Source organism: Pelmatolapia mariae, linkage group LG22, assembly GCF_036321145.2.
Source record: "Pelmatolapia mariae isolate MD_Pm_ZW linkage group LG22, Pm_UMD_F_2, whole genome shotgun sequence".
In the NCBI taxonomy this organism is placed as follows: Eukaryota; Metazoa; Chordata; class Actinopteri; order Cichliformes; family Cichlidae; genus Pelmatolapia; species Pelmatolapia mariae.
The window spans coordinates 33,457,887-33,464,813 of NC_086245.2; the positions used below are offsets into that span (position 1 = coordinate 33,457,887).

Genomic DNA, 6,927 nt, shown 5'->3' on the forward strand with positions numbered 1-6,927 from the left:
TTGTTTTCTTTTTTCGGCACAGGTAGGCGGGGCGGTGTTTGACGGCATTCCGGCACACCTGCGACGCATCGGACGTCATCAGTGGGAGCATTTATGGAGCTGAGTGATGGACGTCTGGTGTCGGATTATTGTTGTTCCCACAAGTGGTAACAGTGCTGTTGCAAGTTTAATCTGTTGGTTCTGTGCGACTGAGCTACATGTTTGAAGGTTCATCTTCTGCCTGCTTTTTCTCTGCACCAGCCTGTCTCGCCGCCTGTTCGCCTGCCTGTTTCTTTGTGCGCTGGCCCATTTTTGGATCTGTGACAGAGACTTACCTGGCGTTGGCCTGCGATCGCTGTTACTCTTGTATTCTGGTGTTTCAAGTAAGCTCTCCAACTCTCTCCGCCCGCTTCAATTTCATTCTCGATTTTCGACGTTTATCCCCTAATTCTGTTTTGTCCCTCGTTCTCAGGTAGCTCTGGTTCGCCACCTATCTGCCTGCATACCTTGGCTTCGTTTTTCATCCCCCTCGGCTCTGTTTATTCGCACATTTACCCGGCCATTGTATATAGCCCCGTCCCCTTGTAAATATTCCCTGATCACTGTTAATAAATCTGCTTCACCGCTATTCTGTGCCCGTGTGTGTTTCTGCCACTGAATCCACCTGTTTAAATGAACCTAACAGACTGAGCACAGCACTTATACATATGAGCGAGGAGGGAGAAGCTGCTGCCTGCGAATTTGCTGTAGGAGAAGTGGTAAGCTCTCCTCTGTCTGCCTGTCTGCAAAGCAAATCATTCGTACTGTACAAATAATGTAAATATGAAGGTGTATCACAAAAGATTGACATCAAACTGATCACTTGACCCATATTACGTTACTTGCTCTTAGCTTACATGTGTGTTTATTTCATATTTTCAGTTGTTACCCTCCACGGTTAAACAAAGCACTCTAAATAAGTTTCAGTAATGTACTGATTTATACAACAATGGAAAAAAGGGGCTTCTTTCAAAGAAAAAAATGTTATTTTAATATATTATGCTTTGTATGTTGTTCAATATTTCTATGCAAAACAAGAGGAATTTCAATACACAGCAGTATATTCACAGTTGAAACCAGATATTTACATACACTTTAGGGAAAAAAACAAGAACTTTTTTTTTTTTTACTGTTAAACATCAATTTAGACTAAACGTTTTTGTTTTAGATAAATAAATATTGAAATATCTTTTGAATTAGTTAAATGTCAGAGTAAAGAGAGAGAGAGAGAGAGCTGTCTATTTTTATCACTTTCATCAAATTTAGGAGTATATATACACTAAGTTTATTGTGTCTGCAATTAACAAGAAAACTCGAGACGATTCCATTCTGAGCTTAAGAAGCTTCTGATAGGTTCGTAGAGTCCATGTGAGTAAATTGGTGGCACACCTGTGGATGCATATAAGGCACCCCCAAAACACAGAGCCTGTTTCTTTGACATGGGAAAATCAAGAGATATCAACCAAAACACCAGGAAAAGAATTGTGGAGCTCCATAAGTGTGGCTCAATTTTGAATACAATTTGGGTGTCATTTAGAATTAAGAAATACATACAAGTTCTCTCTTTACTCATAAATTTAACAAATATGTTTTTATATTTATCAATCTAAAAAAAATAAACATTTAATCTGATTTGATGTTACAATTAAAAATGTGATTGTGTTTTATCTGAAGAGTATGTAAATATCTGGTTTCAACTGTATATTTGATGATGTTGATGTTTGGCTTGATTGTCAGTACAAAGAGGGAGAGAGAGGAACAGAGAGGGAGATGGAGAGGAGAATGAGGACAGAACAGAGATGGAACAAGAGCAGGTGAGACAGACCTGTTAGTCAAATGGTTGTTTGCCAAAACTCATTAGAACATGTATCTATTACCTAGTGTATCTTTTTAGGTTTGTTATTTTTCAAATTCTATATTTATTAAGTTATACAGGCTTGTTTACACAACAAGGCTAAATATTTATATAAACTTTTCTATATCTAAATAGTGTACTTTGGTAGAATTAAAAAATAATATGGCGAGATTTTCAAGATGGCGGCTTGAAGTAAGGTTGTACCAGAGAGTGCTAGCACGCCAGTTCGCTGATTTTACACTGATAACCCGCAGTTAAAGCTACAACACGGATATTAACTATTTGTAAGTCTGGGATGAGCATCAGCAACTACTTTTTGAAACAGTCCGACAACATGCCGCGAAGGAAAGCTGTAGTGTCTGACACCGCGGAGGGCCCCAACCCTAAAGAGCGGAGAAGCTAATGAGGGGACTAGCACGGGAGCCGATGCGGAGTTGGATATTAGATCCGAACCAGTGGGAAGTAACTGTGAACCTCGCTAAAGTTATTGAAGATAAACTTGGACCGGTCTCTCTGCTTTTACAAGTGCAAGGAAAGCAGCTGGAGGACCAGGAGACACAGATAAAGGAAGCGGAGGCCCGGATCTCGGTTTTGGAGGATGCCACCAACCCGGCGCTGGATAAGCTCCAGTCAGAAACGGGTAAAGGAGCTAGCAGAGCGCGCTGATGATTTTGTAAAATAGAGGGAGGAGGAAAAATATTCGTATTATTGGACTCCTGGAGGGCGCAGAAGGTAGCGACCCTATCAGTTTTTTTGAGTGCTGGCTGCCTGAGCTTCTCAATATCAAAACAAAAGCTGGTCGAGTTAAAGAGGAAAGAGCTCACTGCACAGCAGTGCAAGCCCCGTCCTCTGGACAGAGAGCATGTCCTGCACTGGTGAGACTGCACAACTATCAAGACAAACAGCGGATTATGAACACAGCATGGGCGATGAGCAGGGACAACCAGCCCTTGAAGTACAGGAACGCCACAGTGATGATTTTCCAGGATTACTGTACGTAAACGGAAAAGTTTTGATGAGGTAAAGAAGCGCCTTAGGTCTATTGGAGCTGACTATAGGCAGATTTACCCTGCTTTGCTGAAGGTGACCCACCGTGTATCCACTAAGGTCTTCAGAGATGCGGCTGAGGTGGAAGGCTTCATCGAGTCGCTGGACTTAACCCCTGCGGCTGATGACGAGTGAGAGCTGGCCTCCATTCGTCGTACCACTCGATCGTGGATTTGTTTTATGCCACACCTCAAGTAGCTGCCTATGGTTGACTGTTCCTATATATTTCTCACAATTTTCTTTTCCTCTTTTTCGGACGCTACATAGTTAACACGGAGCCCCACTATCACTACCTTTCGCTATGAGGGCGACTAGAATCATCCTCCTGAACATTTGCTATAACTCCTGGGGTGTTTTTTTTTTCTCTTTTGGGCAGGGAAGTATCTTCTGCTGTTAGGAAACCTCTACACTCGAGCTCCTCCACTTTAGGAGGGAGACAGTGGGTTCTTCTTATTTTTGTTTTGTTTTGGTAATGTTGAGCATTGTTTGTTTAGCTTGGTTTTATTTGTTTACCTGTTTTGTTTTGCCCCGGCTTTGTTTTTATGTTTACTTGCATTACTCTCATTATTTAATTTTGGGAAGATGTTCAGATTACTCCAGACCCTATCTGAATAATAAAAGACTAGCATGTCAACAGTGAACATTTGCACCTGGAATGTGAATGGTATCCATACGCCTGTTAAGCGAAGAAAGGTCTTGAATTATCTCAGGAGCGAGCAGGTCCACATTGCTTTATTACAGGAGACGCATTTGAATCCTATGGAACATGCTAAACTAGCGCAGGGGGGATTTGGGCAGGTCTTTTTTTCATCCTTTACATCACGGAGTAGGGGTACAGCTATATTAATTAGGAAAAGTCTACCATTTACACCCCTTGATTGTATAAGGGATACTGATGGCCGTTTTGTTGTAGTGAAAGTGTTTTTTATACGGAGAGGAAATTGCCATTATGAATATTTACTGTCCCCCTGGTCCCCAGGAGACTTTTTGATTACAGCCTTCACAAAATTTGTGGACTTAAATGTTAGAAACTCATTCATTGGAGGGGACTTTAACTGTCATTTAAACCCAATTTTGGATAAATCTCCTCAGGGTAAACTGTCTCTCTCACCTCAAACCAAGACTCTCGTTACCTTATGTAGGGAACTGGATTATGTTGACGTGTGGAGAGCACAGCATTCAGCAAATAAGGAATTTACGTTTTTCTCTAAAGTACATACTTGTTATACAAGAATTGACTACTGTTGCCATCTAGCTCGATTGGCAACATAGTCATATCAGACCATGGCAGTTTTCATTCATTGCAACATCAAGAATCCGGCCCCCCCCCGGGATAGATATTGGCACTTTGACCCTTCTATCCTGTACGATCTTGGATTCACAGGTTACCTCACACTGTAAACCCGAATAAGTTACCAGAACTCAAAAAAATTGAGGCAATCGATTGCCTCAATTTTTTAAAGTTGATCAACTTAAAAGTCAAATTTTTCCAGAACATAAAAGTTTGGATTACATGGTACTTGTATCTTTTGAGAACGGTCAACTCAAATATTTGCAGTTAATATGACTTAAAGTTTCAAGTTTACAAATTTCAAAGGAATAAGTTCACAGAACTTATAAAAAATAAGTACACAACCACAACATTTTTATGTTAACAAAACTCAAATGTTTATTAGTTTGTGTTGTCATTATTTTAAGTACACGTTAGTCAAATATGTTGAATACTTGATACTTAAAAACATGTGACTCAAAACTTAAAATTTTTGAGGCAATTGATTGCCTCAATTACACTGAGTATCGGTAACTTAATATGCAAAAGTCATAAACATCTGCCATTGAACAGTATCTTGCCTGCTCCCTTTTAGCACATTATGTTGAAATTAAATACATATTTTTAAAAAAAATTAAATAAATTAAAAATAATTAACAAAAACATTTATAAATTAAAATAAGTAGACCAAAAATTGTTTAGTCAGGAAAACTGTCAGAGTAATAAAAAATAATGCCAAATAATAATAAATAATATCAAAATGTGCTTTTGGCTCTCTGGCTAATATCTGAATAAGGCAACAGGGCAGCAATTTGAGTGAATTACAATGCTATTTGTTTTACATTAACCAGTATCAAACAGTGAAATTTAGGTCATCTTGCGCAGCCCACAATGTTTTAGAAATAGTATTACGAAAAACATTAAAACATACAAAACATTAGTGTTGCTTTGCATTATGTTAATGAGAACAAAGGCACGTTGTATAGTTTGGACCTATTGGCTGAACACCTGTAGAGTAATGCAATAACGTTTTGAGGCATTATTTAGATAAAAGGAGAGAACTTTGAACTAGCCTTTTATAATGCTTTACCCTGCATCCTTCTTTCAGATGAGTTCCTACATAACCAAGTCATTCTTGAGGGTCTGTAACCTGGGTGACAGTTTACCACTTTCTAGACCAAGTAAAATCTTTTGAGTAAATTCTAAAGTGTTGGTCAGGGCTTTGGGGTAGCTGAGGTGAAGTGCATAGATCAGTCCAAACATTACCAGGAAGGCTTCACCAAATCTGGGGAGACTGACCACGGCATCACTTTCAATGACGACAGAGATTTTCACAGGTTGGTAGTGAACTGGACTTGTCGTGTCATGGTCACTGATGACAGTGAAGAGGGCCACTTCAACACCATCAAGCTCCAACTCATCAGATTCGTCCTGAATAAATGAAAAAGAGATACTAATCACAATCTAACCCAAGAAATACAACAAACGACATATAATTTCTCATTTTACCAACTCCCGTTGAGATCTAATACCTCTTTTACAAGGGAGACCTGGGTCTCACTGTAAGAGGTGAAAAACAGAAGATCCATGTTCTGCACACATAAATCAGCTAATTCACCAGAGAATCAAGTGGTGTGAGATAGACTGAAACTAAGCTAAAAGAAATACACAGGAAAATGTTTTACTAAACATCTTATCACTTTCAACAAAACACCAATTCAGTTCATTCGTAGTGAGGAGACAGAAAAGACCATACATGGAAACCGTATGGGTAGACTAAACAAAGGTAAGTCCAAACAGTGCATCAAAATACATGTTTGTACTTTGATGCACTGTTTATATACACAGTAGTATCTGTTAGATACTTAAGGACACTCACAGTGCAGGTTCTGAAAAATCCAGAGACATCCTCACGCAGATAGACAGGAAGGGCGTGGAGAACGGTAGTGCGCTTGGTGTGGATATCATGGATTTCCTATTGCCAGATAAAAACAGAATTGTATATACTGGTGAGTTTACCGAACAACAACAACAACAGTCAAATCAGAACATATGTCCACAAATAACCTGTTCACATCTTTAATACAGTCAGACAAATAGCAAACACAAAGTGGACTAATAGCAAAATTCAAAAAGCTCATTTAAATCATTGAACCTGTCCAATGTTCCACTGGTTCAACCTATGAAATGTGTAACAATCTATTATTACCTGTTCATCGTGAATTCTTAGAATTTCAGCCAGGGCATCTGCTGTCTTCCCAGTTTTTGATGCCTTCTGTCTGAATAAGGTCATCAGTCGAGGAAGAGGGCGGTCAAGTTCAGCGTAGAATGTATTGGGCAGGTTCTGATTTGTAATCCGCTGAAACTCTGCATACAACTACAGCAGAAGGACAATACAGTTCAATTTGAAGAATCTCGCACACCTTTATAAAGCAGCAAAAAGCTGCCACATGAGTAAGAATTACAATTTTCATTTTAAAGAGAGCTGATCCATATTACCTCAGACTCCATTTTTAGAGCAGGCCAGAGGTCCAAGAGCTCCTTCACTGGTGGGCAGGACATCACTATGGTTTGTCTGCGCAGGGGAAATGTGGTCTCCATCAACTTTCTAATGAGGGGCAGGTTCTTCTCAGCCTTCTTGACTTCTTCAACAATTGCTTGCCTCAGCTGGTCAAGGCTTGAAGGATCCTTTCCTTGGGGAAAGTTTGGTAGGAAGTTGACTTCTGCTCGCTTGGGT

The 6,927-nt window shown here is 39.6% G+C and overlaps 1 long non-coding RNA gene across 1 annotated transcript; it reads right to left on the bottom strand.

The window, feature by feature from the left end:
- Positions 1–5,287: 5,287 nt before the first annotated feature.
- LOC135932466 (uncharacterized) lies at positions 5,288–6,468 on the bottom strand. Its single transcript, XR_010573539.1, has 3 exons — positions 6,400–6,468; positions 6,070–6,165; positions 5,288–5,621 (listed from the first exon to the last, which is right to left on the bottom strand). It is a non-coding gene; the product is annotated as an uncharacterized LOC135932466 (long non-coding RNA).
- Positions 6,469–6,927: the final 459 nt, after the last annotated feature.